This window comes from Hypanus sabinus, chromosome 2 (genome assembly GCF_030144855.1).
Source record: "Hypanus sabinus isolate sHypSab1 chromosome 2, sHypSab1.hap1, whole genome shotgun sequence".
Lineage (NCBI taxonomy): Eukaryota > Metazoa > Chordata > Chondrichthyes > Myliobatiformes > Dasyatidae > Hypanus > Hypanus sabinus.
In genome coordinates, this window is record NC_082707.1 from 48,985,030 (window position 1) to 49,000,145 (window position 15,116).

At 41.1% G+C, this 15,116-nt stretch overlaps 1 long non-coding RNA gene across 1 annotated transcript in view; it reads right to left on the reverse strand.

Moving 5' to 3' along the window:
• LOC132404680 (uncharacterized) overlaps positions 1–10,459 on the reverse strand; it is a 60,355-nt gene extending 49,896 nt beyond the window's left edge. Inside the window, exon 1 of the long non-coding RNA XR_009515643.1 lies at positions 10,340–10,459. This is a non-coding gene — a long non-coding RNA (uncharacterized LOC132404680). The remainder of the gene's footprint in view (positions 1–10,339) is intronic.
• Between the last annotated feature and the right edge of the window lie 4,657 nt (positions 10,460–15,116).

The window sequence follows — 15,116 nt, forward strand, 5'->3', positions numbered from 1 at the left end:
GCCATTCAGTATGATCATGGCTGATCATCCAACTCAGAACCCTGTACGTGCTTTCTCTCCATACCCCCTGATCCCTTTAGCCACAAGGGCCGTATCTAACTTCCTCTTAAATATAGCCAATGAACTGGCCTCAACTGTTTCCTGTGGCAGAGAATTGGTTACACTAATTAGTTACTAGCTACACTAATTTTAAAAACTTCAACCAGATCACTCCAGAGCCTCTTCTGTTCAACAGAAAACAAGTTCACCCCTTCCGGTCAGATTTTCTCCATATGGACAATTTGGGGGTGGTGGTTCTTCAGAGGAATAAAACTGGAGTTAAGAACATGGAACTACAAGTAGCTTGATTGCACAAAAGTGGAGGAAAAAGCTTCACTGAACAATAGAGAGAAAAAAATTCAATACTTAGGGCGACCAAAAGATGATTCTGCAGTCACAGGTTACAGAATCTATTGTTTCATGATTCCAGCAATCTAGGTTCAATTCTGAACTCTGGTACAGTTCATTTGGACCTTGCATTCTTTCCCTGTGACTGGATGATTTCTTTCAGTTCCCTTCAACTTTCTAAAGATGTGCAAATTGAGAGAATTGGCCACTTTAAGTTGCCAGGTGGGTGGCAGAATTGATGGGAATGTAGTGTGAGTTTGTAACAGTGAAAACTAATGAGATTAGGATTGCTGTGGGAGCCAACGTAGACTCAATGAGTTGAATGGTTCCTTTGTCATACGGAAAATTGGAAACATAGTCCTAACCTCAGATTATTTTATCTGAGCCAGAGGCAAGGATGTCAGAAAATTGAACAGCATGGAAATAGGTCTTTCAGCCTGTTACACACTCATTATCCAGTCATTCATATTAATGCAATCTTCTACCATTTACCATGTAACCTATTAATTCCTAGGTGATTAAAATGATCAATTTAGATTTTGTCAGCATCTCTAGTTCCACCACTATCTCCAAGTGCTCATTGCACTCTGGATGAAAGTAATCCCTCTCAAATCTCTTCGATATTTCTCACATCTTTCCCTAAATCTGTATTCGCTAGTTTTAATCACCTTTGGTAAGGAAAAAAATCTTGCTGCAGTCTACCCTATCTATTCCTCTCATAATGTTATACTCTTCAATTATGTCCTATTAAGGAAAACCAACTAAACCTAAATTAGTCCATACTAGTAGGAGAATCCCTCTCCTCATCACTACCATCAGCAAAGAGGTACAGGTGCCTATAGACCCACACTCAAAGTTTTCGGAACAGCTTCTTCCCTTCTGCTGTCAGATTTCTGAACTGTCCATGAATCTATGAAAATTACCTTGTTATTCCTCACTTTCACCATTTATTGTTTTATTGTAACGTATCATATTTTTTCTTGCACTGTACTAGTGCCACAAAACAACAAATTTCATGCTATATGTCAATGATAATAAACCTTATTTTGACACTCCAACCCAGGCAATATTCTTTGAACACTCCCCAATGCTGTCATATCTGCACTATAGTTGGTAGCCAGAACTGTATGCAGAACGCCAACTATAAAGTAGGAGTATAACATGTCTGCCTTGTATTTGGTGCACCAGCTAATAAAGGTGAGTATCTCATATGCTTTCGTAATCATGTTATTTACCTGCACCGCCTCCTTCAAGGAGGCAGGGCACAGAAAGATTTCTCTGTACTTCAGTAAAACTCTACCATTCATGGAGTATATGCTAGCCTCATTAGCACTCCCAAAATATTTCACCTCATAGTTTTTCAGAATTAACCACCATCTCAATCGATTTCACCAACGCACCAGTATCAACCTGTAAACTAGTGGTCGCCAACCTGTCGATAGTGATCGACTGGTTGATCTCTGATACTTTCCCAGTAGATCTTGAAAAATATGAAAAATAAATACACAAATACTGTTGAGAGATTGTTTCCGGGTTGTGGGGTTTTAGTTCCGTTCTTTCTGCCCAATGTGCATGTGTGTAGCTCCCCCACCACGCACTACAGTGTACTTCAGTGGAAACGATATGATTTGGCAATATGAAATGATGTAAGTCAGCTGCACCTTTCCTCATTCCCTGTCACGCCCACTGTTGAACTTGAACGTACACAAAGTCATTACCCGCACGAGGTCATCAGTCACCTAAGTGTAGTGATACCCTCGTGCCAGGGATCACTGGTTGGCCTTGGGTAACCGGCCACCTCATGCTGCTGGGGGCAAGTGTCATTGCTACTGGTCTGGAGCGCGGACAGACGGGCGCCGCCTCTAAACCTGTTTAGCACACCTAATGTTTGTGGGGAATCCGGTGCTAAAATATTCACAGATGATCTCAGGGTCTCAGGGTTTTGTAAGTAGCAGAACAGCTACCTCGCTGCAATCTACTGAAAGTCATCCCTCGAGCCAAACTTTTGTCGGCCGATAGATCCTACCTACCTACAAAGAGGACAGCACGCGCCCTGTTGCACTCCTCACTCAGTCAGTCGCTCACTCTGTCCGGACTGCGACCGCTGCGGCCCTGGCATGGGGACCTCCGGCCCTTACCTTGTCCTCTCACCACACCCACTATCAGCTGCGGGCAGGAAGCTGTCTAATGAGGCAATGAAGCACTCAAAATTGCTTTGGCACCTTGAGTCCAAACATCCTGCACTTAAAGCCAAATCCACTGAGTTTTTTCAGCTGTAAAAACGTGAGCAGCAGGACAGAAGCTAAATGCTGAGAGCCACGTAAACTAAATTGCGGAATAGATCGGACATAAGGAAACTGCTTCGAGTATCGCTGTATTCCGATCGTGTTTAACACCACCACCCCGCCCCACCCACCTCCGTCGGCCGGTCCGCAAGAATATTGTCAATATTAAACCAGTCCACGGTGCAAAAAAGGGTGGTGACCCCTGGTGTTCATACATTATTTCTACTTCCAGGTTGCGGGGTTTTACTTCTGGTCTTTTCTGCCTGGTGTGCATGCGTGTGACTAACTGATTTAGGGTCAATCTTGCCTTTCACTAAGACCGAGGTAGGGGATCTTGGGCTTTAAAAGGTTGATGACCACTACTGTAACTAAGAATGTTGCCCATGTGTCAATAACTTCACCAATCTTCCCATCTTTTGCAAACTTACTGATCATGACGCCTCGATCAGCATCCAAATAATGTAAACAGTAAAAATTCGTAATACCAGACTCTGTGGAACACCACTAATCACACATAACCCATTACAATAAACAACGCTCTGCTATCACCCTCCGGCTTTTATTGTTAAGCCAATTTGGATACCCTGGACTCCAACCTTCTGTGAGCTTTTGAAATCCCTAAAGTCCATGCAAACAACATTAACTACACTGCCCTCATCAACACAATTTGTTACTTCTTCATAAATTCAATGAGGTAGTTTAGACAAGATCTATCATTGATAGACCTATGCTGGCTATCTCTGGTTAGACCCTACTTTTCCAAATGACTATTAATCCTGTCTGGCAAATTTCTCCCCTGTGATTTCCCTACTATTCATGACAAACTCTCAGAATTACAACTGGTGGCTTTTCCCTACTGCACTCTTGAAAAGAGGAATATATATGCCACCCTTCAAATATCTGATATTCCAGCAAAGATTTTAAAATTTAAACTAGGGCAATATTTATCCAACCCTCCCATCAGCCCACTGGGACATTGAGTATCTCCTCTTTATTTATGGAGCCTGCACCCTCTCCTTCACACAGTTCTCCATCAACAAAGTCAGCTTGTTTTGTAAAAACAATTAACTTACAGATAGACCTGAAATCAACATGTTCAGATTGTTCCTGTTGTCCCTCATAGATTCTCCTCTTTACCTTGTTCTTCATTTGTCTTTAAAACATCTTCAGATTTAACCTAATTCTGTCTGTCAACAATATTTCATGAACCTTGACTGTCTTCCTAATTTTTAAGCACCATTCTATACTTTATATATTTTTGATAGACCTAGGAAGGATAAACAACCAGATGTGGTCTATAGCAGTACCAATGAAACAGACAGAAGGAGGGATGAATTCTGCAGGCAACATATAGGCAAGAAGGAAAGAGTTTGTAAAATTTCTAAGTAAATTTTAATATGAAAGTTCAAGTATGTCATCATATACTACCTTGAGACCTATTTTCTTTAAGGCATTCATAGTAGAACGAAGACATACAATTAAGTCAATGAAAAAATATACACAAACAGACTGGCAAACAACCAATATGCAAAAGAATATAAACTGTGCAAATTTAATAAATAGATAGATAAAGGCAGTGATATTCAATATCCAATGAGTACATTCAGATATAAGAAAATAAAATAGATTGCTGAACTAACAGTGTAGGAGAGAGGACATTAAGATTCGTGAGAGATTGAGATCATTGGTGTGGGTTGAACTTCAACAGGAATCAGACCAATACCCTCAGGAGGTGTTTGCCTGTGCAATTGAAGACGGTTCAAACTAGTCTGGCAAAGGGATGGGAGCCTGAGGGTAAAATCAGAAGACAAAAGCTAAACTGGAAACAGAAGACAGAAGCTCAGGTGTTGATATACAGGAAGAAAAGGAAATGGTGCAGGGCATTGATGAAGTGAGGCAGTTCACAGGCATTGGAGTACACCAACAATACAGTCAGCTTCAGGAAAATTATGATAAAATTAAAGTCAAAGTTCACACAAGATTGTCCAATATAAACATTTTACTTGGGAGAGTGAGCATAGATATAAAATGATGCAACTGAATTTGGTTTATGACTCATACCTCTGAATGAGTGAAGTGTGGTAACTGAGGTTAGTGAATGATAGGCATTGAATGTCTACAGCTGCAGTGACCCCAGTAGTTGGCACAAAAGGGCCAAACTGACTATCAAATGTTCCTGGTCACAAATACAAAGGAAAGAAAGGAGTGATGATTAAGAGGAATATTACAGTGCTAGAGAGTTAAAAATCAGAAACAGCAGAGGGAACATTACACTGCTTGATGCCTTTCGTAAGTTGCCAATGAGTGGGAGATTTATCAAATGAAAATATACAGCAAAATTATGAAGCATTTTGAAGTAAGTTCAAGTTTATTGTCATCTGACTCTACATATGCAGATACAACCAAATGAAACAATGTTCCTCCAGACCATCATAAAATATTACCTCAAATAAGTTAATAAAATGTAATTCAAAGTATGTAGACAATATGAAGAATGGAGACAACATAGAATAAACAATACTGTTTACAAAGGGGAGCACAGAAACCTGGAGGCACAGTTGTAGCAGTGATTGCAGGTAGCAGACCTGCTTAAGGAGCTGGTTAATGAGACACACACAGTCTTGGGCTTTATCAATGAACACATAGAATATTACAGAAATTAAATCATACTGAATCTTCATAAAACATTAGTCCATGTTTAGCCATATTTTTGTGTTAAATTCTGGTCACATTATGGGAGGCATATAAAAACACTGGAGAGGGTCCAGAGAAGATTTATGAGAATGGTTCCTGGAATGAGGGAGTACATTTACAAGAACTGAATAGAGAGGCTGAAACTGTTTTCCTTCAAGAAAGCTGAGAGAGAAATGATAAACGTTCAGGATCAGAAGTATCAGTTGTAGCCAAGATATTGAACACAACTGCAAAGCTGGATTGAATTGTAATTATTTTAATACAGCATTATTTTATAGCAGGTAAGGTAAAGTATGGATTATTACAGGGAACTATGATAATACAGCCATTAAGAAACTTCGGTTGAGAGAAGGGCACAGATTGCAGCTTATTGTTTCAGGAGTGAAACAAAAAAAGTAAAAGAGATAGGACCATTGCACTACTGATCCAGGGATAATGTCACAGCTGCACTTAGGACACCTTGGAGGGCTCATCCAGTGAGGCCACGTAGCTAGAGTTTAAGAATATGAAAGCTGCAATCACTATGATGGGGTTAGTAATATAGGCCTCCCAAACGGCAGAATTCCAGGGAGATCATTGCAAGCTGTAAAACATGAGGGTACACTAGCGGATGTTTGTAATATCCTCAAACTGAGTAGGACACCTTCAGGGGCAAGGGTTAGATGGTGCAGAATTTGTTGGGTGCATCCAGGAGTGTTTCTTGTGGTGATAAATAGTCCAACTAAGGATGGGCCAAACTGAGGAATAAGTTTGGCCAAGCGATTGAAGTTTCTGTGGGGAAGTATTTGAAAGAGCATTTGAGAACAGTAACCATTGTGTGGAAAAATAAGACTAGTCCTCAGATGAAAGCTCCAATTTGCAGGAAGACTAATTACAACAGTATGAGGCAAGAAGTAGATTAAGAGGGCAAATCCATATTCAACAAATGTTGATTTTTCATGTTGTTTGTTTTTCAACAAACGTTGCCGCTTGGGTAGCCTCCTTCCTGCCGGCATAAACATCCAACTCACTGACCTCCGTTGATACCGCTGCCCCCCACCCTTACCCCCATCCCTATCTATTATTTTAGTCTGGTTCTCTTTCCCTCTCTTTCTCCCCCCTCACTATAATCTCTTCCCCAAGCCCTACCTTTCTTTCTCTTTTATTTCCCATAATTCTCCACCTTCCCCCTAGCCCATTTCCCTCCAGCCTATCTCTTCCCAGCTCTCTACTTCATCCCTCCCCCCACTTCTTATCCCCCCCCCCCGACCATTCCATGTTACTTCACTCCTGATGAAGGGTTTCAGCCCGAAACGTCATTATTACCTCCTCCCATAGATGCTGTCTGGCCTGCTGAGTTCTGCCAGCATTTTGTGTTTTTATTTATTTCCAGCATCTGCAGATTCACTCATGTTGCCTTTGAATTCAACAAATGTGAGTCTTTTAAAGGCCCTTTGATTGAAGTTTAGGTCAACCATGTTTCTGCTCAACTGAAACCCAAAGATGGCAAGGCCAGAGAATCCTGGATGATGAGAAATACTGTAAGTTTAGTCTAAAGGAGAAAGGAAGCATACGTAAGGTTTCGGAAGCTAAAATCAGTCAGGGTCCTTAAGAAAGCAGCAAAGAACATAAACAAGAAATTATGAGGGCTAAAAGAAACCATCAAAAGTTATTAACAAGTATTTTTAAGAAGAGTTCCATATTTTATATGTCCATTAGGAGCAATAGTGTAGGTTTCACTCAAAGACAAGGGAGGAAATTTAAGAATGGAATCAGAGGAAATGGGTGAAGTCCTAAGTAAGTCCTTCACTTTGGTATTGACTAAGGACAAGGACATGGATGATAATGAACTTGGGTGGAATATATTGATATTCCAGGACATGTCAATATTAAGAAGGATGAGGCCTTAGAAGATTTGAAAATCATTAAGATGAATAATTCCATAGGGCCTGAAAGGATATAACCACAACAATGTCAGGGAGGCAAGAAAAGAGATTTTTAGGGCCTTCACACAGATTTTTGTGTCCTCTTTAATTATGAGTGAAGTGTCAAAAGTTTACAGAACAGTCAATTCACAATAAGAGAAAATCTGCAGATGCTGGATATCCGAGCAACACACAAAATACTGGAGGAACTCATCAGGCCAGGCAGCATCTATGGGTTTCAGGCAGAAACTCTTTGGTGGTACTGGAGAAAAAAAACACTGGAGTAGATTTGAAAGGTGGGGGAAGAGGAGAGAGAAATGCCAGCCAATAGGTGAAACTTGGAAGGGGAGGGATGAAGCAAAGAGCTAGTAAGTTGATTGGTGAAAGAGATAGAAAGCCATTGGAAGAAAGAAGAAAAGAAGAAAGAAGAAGGAGCACCAGAGGAAGGCAAAGGGTGAGCAAGGAGATAACATAGAGAGGGACAAGGGGATGGAAAATGGTGAAGGGGGTGGAGGCATTACTGGAAGTTTGAGAAATCAATGTTCATGCCATCAGGTTAGTGGCTACCTAAACAGAATCTAAGGTGTTGTTCGTCCAACCTAAGTACGGCTTTATCACAACAGTGGAGGAGGCCATGAATGAACATATTTGAATGGGAATGGGAAGTGGAATGAAAATGGGTGGCCACTGGGAGATCCCGCTGGTTCTGGCAGATGGAGCATAAATGCTCAGTGAAGTGGTCTCCCAATCTATGTCAAGTCTCACCTTTATACAAGAGGACACACCGGGAGCACCGAACACAGTATAAGACCCCAACAGACTCTCAGGTGAAGTGTTGCCTCACCTGGAAGGACTGTTTGGGGCCTTGAATGTAGGTGAGTGAGGAGGTGTAGGAGCAGGTGAAGCACTTGTTCTGCTTGCAAGGGTAAGTACCAGGAGGGAGATCAGTGGGGAAGGACGGATGGGCAAGGGAGTCACATAAGGAGTGGTCCCTGCGGAAAGCAAAAGTGGAGGGGGGAGGAAAAGATGTGTTTGGTGGTGGGATCCAGTTGGAGGTGGTAGAAGTTTTGGAGAATTATGTGCTGGACATGAAGACTGGTGGGGTGGTAGGTAAGGACAAAAGGAGTACTATCCCTGGTAGCATGGCGGGAGGATGGGGTAAGAGCAGACATGTGTGAAATAGAAGAGATGCACTTGAGGGCAGTATTGATGGTGCAGGAAGGGAAGCCCCTTTCTTTGAAAGAGCAGGACATCTCCTTCATTCTAGAGTGAAAAGCTTCATTCTGACAGCAGATGCAGTGCAGGTGGAGGAATTGAGGGAAGGGGATAGCTTTCAGTGTGGGTGATTCTGTCTCACCAAGGTGATTGTGTAGCTATTCAAGACCTTTGTCCCAGAGTGGAAATGTCAAATAATAGAGGGCATATGTTTAAAGTGAGAGGAGAAATATCTGAATGACATTTGCAGGCACGTGTTCTTACACAATGTTAGGTGTAATGAATGAGTTTCTAGGGGAGGTAGTAGAAGCAGGTACAACAGCAGCATTTAAGAAACATTTAGGCAGATGCAAGAACAGGCTGAAAATAGCAGGATACAGGCCTTGTGCAGACAGACATAATTAGCTATCTTGTCATCATGGTTGGCACAGACATGGTGAACCAAAGGACTTGTTCCTGAGCTGTACTGTTCTGTGTTGTATATAAAATCATGAGGCATCTGGCCAGAATGCATAGAGGGAGACTGTTCACTTAGGTGGAAGAGTTGAGTACAAAAATACCTACTCTGTCACCATGTCCCAACTTTTTATTCTTTAACTCAGCGACTGCAGTGGTGCTGCCCTCTGCACCCACGTAAAACTAAAGATTTTCATCCACTTCACCATTAACATCCCACCCTCAAATTCACTTATTCATACCTCTAATGCTTCTTCTCTGGAGACAAACTGCCCACTTTTACTCCTTTACTCTCTGTGTTGAGGAAGAAGGGGCTGCAGGTTGGAACTGATAAATTGCATTGGAAGACACAGTGAGCTTAATGGCTTTGTTCAGTGCTGTAGCATTTCTATGATTCTGTGATAAGTCAACATTGTGGGCCAAATTACAAATTGTGTTTCATCAGAAATTCAGCAGAACCCTGTACTATTGGTGCTATTTATCAAGTTCACTATACACAGGACCCTATGAACATTTTCACTGTCTATTCCTGTGATTTCTGTAAATCAGATAATGTATGCTAGTTCCTCACACTAATCGTTTTCTATTTTTACAATAACAATGAAATGGATTTAGAATCTGAAGAAATGCACCTTCACATTTACCTGTTGCATAGAGATTTAAATAATTTTAGTCATCATATATTATGCTTATTTTGAGTCTTATGCACAAAATGTTGGAGGAACTCAGCAGGTCAGGCGACACCTATGGAAAAGAGTGAATAGTTGATGTTTCGGGCTGAGACCCTGAAAGATCAACTGTTTATTCTGTTCCATAGATGCTGCCTAGCCTTCTGAGTTCCTCCAGCAATTTGTGCGTATTACTTTGATTTCCAGTGTCTGCAGATTTTCTCTTGTTTGAACTTTGAGTCATATAGCATTTGTTGCTTGTAAATGCCTTCTCTTCTGAAAGCCACTTGCTAAATGCAGTTGAGTCTCAAATTATGGTTAATTGAGAAGTTGAACTAATCAGCAGAAGAATGGTTGACATCAACTAATATTTTACTTCATGGAGTCTCTTTCAGTGCTTATAAAACCAATAAGAATAGAACAGTTGTAGAAGGTATGACATTTCATGGTGTCAAGTTTTCAGCATTTACTTTCACTAACTGTTAAGATATGCATACTAATAATTCGCAAACAGGATACATTAATAACTGTATTAGTGATAGATTCTTTTATCTACATAAATTATGGATTCAAAATATGGCACATGTCATTTTGAGCCAAGAATGATCAAATATTTACTAAAGCTGCTATAAGGAAAATAAATAGCAAGTATGTGACAAGCAAATCTGGAGTAAATTTCGTATTCCAATGGTGACTGATCCAATTCTTCAACTATAACATTTCTACTTACTAGGTTCCAGCAGGAGCCAAGAATGACACTGAAATCAGATCCCATGGCTCCTCATCATCCAGTCTATTTATACAATCCATAAGAATAAGTAAGAAAGAAACGACTAAAACTAGAAAGCTGATTTTCCTGGCCTGCAGTACCAGTGGGAGCCTTATTCACTCACTGCACACATTAATATTAATGGATGGAAAATTGAGGGCAGCATGCCCAAGACTTCCTTGTACACAAATCTGATAAACAGCTCTCCCCATTGGCAGCGTTAGAGAAAAAAATCATCCGTTAATTGTGAGAAACAATTTAAATTGTAAATAAAGCACGGATTGTTTGTTGGATCTGGTTCACTATTTTATTCCCATGCAGTAACAACATTTCTGTGAAATAAAAAGACAAAGTTTTCATGTTGCGCACATTCACCTCATTCAAGAACCACTTGAAGTGCATTTGGGAAGCTGAAGTGAATCTAGGAGCACCTCATAATCACAAGAGATTCTGCAAATGTTGCAACACACATACATAAAATGCTGGAGGGACTCAGCAGGTCAGGCTTCTTCTATGGAAGGGAATAAACAGTAGCTATTTTAGACTGCGACCCTTCATTGGGACTTCATCTCAGCCCAAAATGACGACTGTTTATTCTCTTCCATAGATGCTGCCTGACCTGTTGAATTCCTCTGGTATTTTAGGAACACCTGATTTTTATGTTCAAATCACAAGAATAATTATTTAATCTAGTTAGATTACGTGAGCAATCTTTTCTAGGTGAAATGGAAACGACTGGAAAATTGGCCCAGGCACATCCACATGCAATTCATGTTAGTGCACTCCAAGTTTTTCTGAACTCATTATCATCTATTGGCATTACTGGACTTGGACTGTGTTTCCTTCCTTGCTGGCATAGTTAGCACTGAGAGTGTACAACCTAACACCCAAATGACCACACACCATACAATCAGGAGTGCATCCTCATTTTTTATTTCACTTGTGCCCTTTCTAAAAGGAACCTATACTAACTGATGATTGGTTCACTTTAGATCTCACTATAGACGAATCAGAATCAGGTTTATTATAACTGGCATGTGACATGAAATTTATGAACTTAGCAGCAGTCGTTTAATGCAATACACAACCTAGAAGAGAAAACAAATGAATAAAATAAAAGGAATAATAATAAAGAAATAAGTAAATCAGTTACAGTATATGTATATTGAATAGATTTTTTAAAACTTGCAAAAAACAGAAATACTGTATACTTAAAAAAGTGAGGTAGTGTCCAAGGATTCAATGTCCATTTAGGAATCCGATGGTAGAGGGGAAGAAGCTGTTCCTGAATCACTGAGTGTGTGCCTTCAGGCTTCTGTACCTCCTACCTGATGGTAACAGTGAGAAAAGGGCATTCCCTGGGTGCTGGAGGTCTTTAATAATGGACGCTGCCTTTCTGAAACACCGCTCCCTGAAGATGTCCTGGGTATTTTGAGGGCTAGTACCCAAAATGGAGCTGGCTAGATTTACAACCTTTTGCAGGTTCTTTCAGTCCTGTGCCATAGCCCCCTCCCCCATATCAGACAGTCTGTCAGAATGCTCTCCACGGTATAACTATAAAAGTTGTTGTTGACATGCCAAATCTCTTCAAACTCCTACTGAAGTATAGCCACTCTATTGCTTTCTTTATAACTACATCGATATGTTGAGATCAGGTTAGATTCTCAGAGATCTTGACCCAGAAACTTGAAACTGTCACTCACTCCACTTCTGATCCTTCTATGAGGATTGGAATGTGTTCCTTCGTCTTACCCTTCCTGAAGTCCACAATCAGCTCTTTCATCTTACTGATGTTGAGTGCCCGGTTGTTGCTGTGGCATCACTCCACTAGTTGGCATATCTCACTCCTGTACACCCTCTTGTCACCAGCTATGATTCTACCAACAATGGTTGTATCATCAGCAAATTTTTAGATGGTATTTGAGCTATGCCTAGCAACACAGTCATATAGAGATATATATAGAGAGTAGAGTAGTGGTCTAAGCACACAGCCCTGAGGTACGCCAGTGTTGATCATCAGTGAGGAAGATATTGTTACGTATTCAGGCAACAATAAATATATGAGTTTGGCAAAGGTTTCTTATAACAAACAACACGTTTATTAAACACAAAAAACAAACCCCCCAAAAGTAAACAAACACTAACGTAACCGGAAACAGCTGCTGAGCGGCAGCCCAAACGGTTCTTAAAGCGATATTGCAAAAACAGTTCTTTAAAGTGGTATTGCCAAAAGTTCGATATGCTCACAGTCCATTTAAAAGGAGAGACTTTATAAGATGATTCAAATTCTCTTTCACGTCGCTTTGCTTTGATCCCTGACGTCGAACTTCCCACGAAGAATTTACGAAACAAAATGGCTTAAAGGCACTGACCTTTCCTTCTTCACTACCTTCAATCCTTTCTGGTAAAACCCAGGGATTAACACGAAGATAGTCAACGAAATCCTTCCAAATAAGGATCAAACAAAGGTCGAAACCCGTTTCACCGTAGAAAGCGATTCTCCTCAATCTTTAACTCTCGAACTTCGATCTTCACTCTCCACAAATTTCTCGAACTAGCAGAATCGTAAAGAACCTGCTGGCAATGACCTTTTAAACTTTAGGCATTAAATAAAACTTCATCTTTCAACTAAACTGCGTCATCACTTAAAACACGCAGTGGCATGAAGTCAACTTGGCAAATCCAGCCACGAACTGCCCCTCCTCACAGGGTGGGGTCTACCTTTTATAACCTGTAAAAACAAACCTGTCACATGATCTCTACTGGTGGGAAAATGATGTCATTCCACCAACACAAGACCATTACCTCAAGTCCAGTATAACTTCAACCCCAATCACGTGACAAGGGCACCACTGTCATGTGTCACGAGTATGTAACAATATGTTATCACCAATCCGCACAGACTGTGGTCTTCTGGTTAGGAAGTTGAGGATCCAATTACAGAGGGAGGTACAGAGGCTCAGGTTTTGCAACTTCCCAATCAGGATTATGGGAATGATGGTATTAAATGCTGAGCTATAGTCGATGGACAGCATCCTGACATAAGTGTTTGTGTCGTCTAGGTGGTCTAAAGCCATGTGGAGAGCCATTGAGATTGCATCTGCCATTGCCCTATTGTGGCGATAGGCAAATGGCAATGGATCCAGGTCCTTGCTGAGGCAGGAGCTCAGTCTAGTCATGACCAACCTCTCAAAGCATTTCATCACTGTAGATGTGAGTGCTACCAGGTGATAGTCATTAAGTCAGCCCACATTATTCTTCTTAGGCACTGGTATAATTGTTGCCTTTTTGAGGCAAGTGGGAACTTCTGCCCATAGCAGTGAGAGGGTGAAAATATCCTTGAATACTCCCACTAGTTGGTTGGCCCAGGTTTTCAGAGCATTCCAGAATCTTTCAGATTTAGAGAGTTTTCTTAAACAAAAAGCAATTTTGTTACAATCAGATGGTTCCTGAGATACCCAGCTAATTGGTGCCTCACTAGTGACACTGTTAGCAACACTCCCTTATTGGATGCAACAGTGTAGCAAAGACTGTCCACACGGAATAGGTTCAAAATATTAGGGTGTGAGGGAAAGACATACCCATGTGGGAAGACCCTATTTCCTAAAAAGCCGCAAGTTGGGAGGAATGTGTAGGGTTTACAGAAAGACTGAACGGGTTTTACTGCAGGTTTGATCTACTACAGCTTCACACTGGAGATGGAGGAGCTGACCACCATTCTGCTATCTGATGCATCAAGCAGCACCAATATAGAGTTTCATCCAAGAGAGGTGGAGGGAGCATTCAAGAGAAGAAACCCAGTAAAGCATCAGGTCCAGACACATCAGTGGACGGCTACAGAAACGCTGCTGTAGACAACTGTCAGAGGTTTTTTGTCATCTCTTCAACTGCTCTCTTTCTGAACACTCCATTTGGAAAACCACCATCATAGGCCCAATTCCCAAGAAGTGCAATACCACCTGCAATAATGACTACCATCCTGGAGCTCTAACATTGCTGGTAATGAAATCCTTTGAAAGGCTCCTCCTACCATAGCTACAGGTGATGGGAAGTGGGCTCACTGACCCACTCCAGTTTGCTTATAGGTCAAAAAGGGGTGTGGATGATGCAGGACTAATGTCACTGCAAACACACTTCTCAAGAAGTCGGATCATTTGTTAGGATGTTGTTTGTAGATCTCTCCAGTGTATTTAACACCATGCAACCCCATCTCATGAGACACAAATTCCAGCAAATGAATGGAAACCCCTCCACCTCATACTCCTCATCCCCTCCCTCCTCACAGAAAGACTTCAAAAAGTGAGATATAATGGTTATATGAGCACCAACAGGCAAATATCATCTAGAGCACCACAGGGCTTGGTTATCTAACCAGTCTTGTCCACACTGTACACAGATGACTGCAGAAGCTTAGAATCAGACATGCAGTACATCAAGTACTCAGATTATACAGTCATCATTGACACTACCAACTCGCTGACTACATCAATGAGGAAATCAATAAATTTGCTGGGTGGTGTACAAACAACTATCCGGACCTGAACCCCAGCAAAACTAAGTTAATAGTAGCGTACTTTAGAATACAACAGAACACTGTCCCAACCCTGAAAAAAGTGGCCGGTCAATAGAGCATGCTGGAGAATACAAGTACCTTGGCTCAACTAAATAGATAACAAAATCACTTTTAAGACAAATAGTGAGTTGATACACTCCAAGTGCCAACTATGGCTATTTCTCC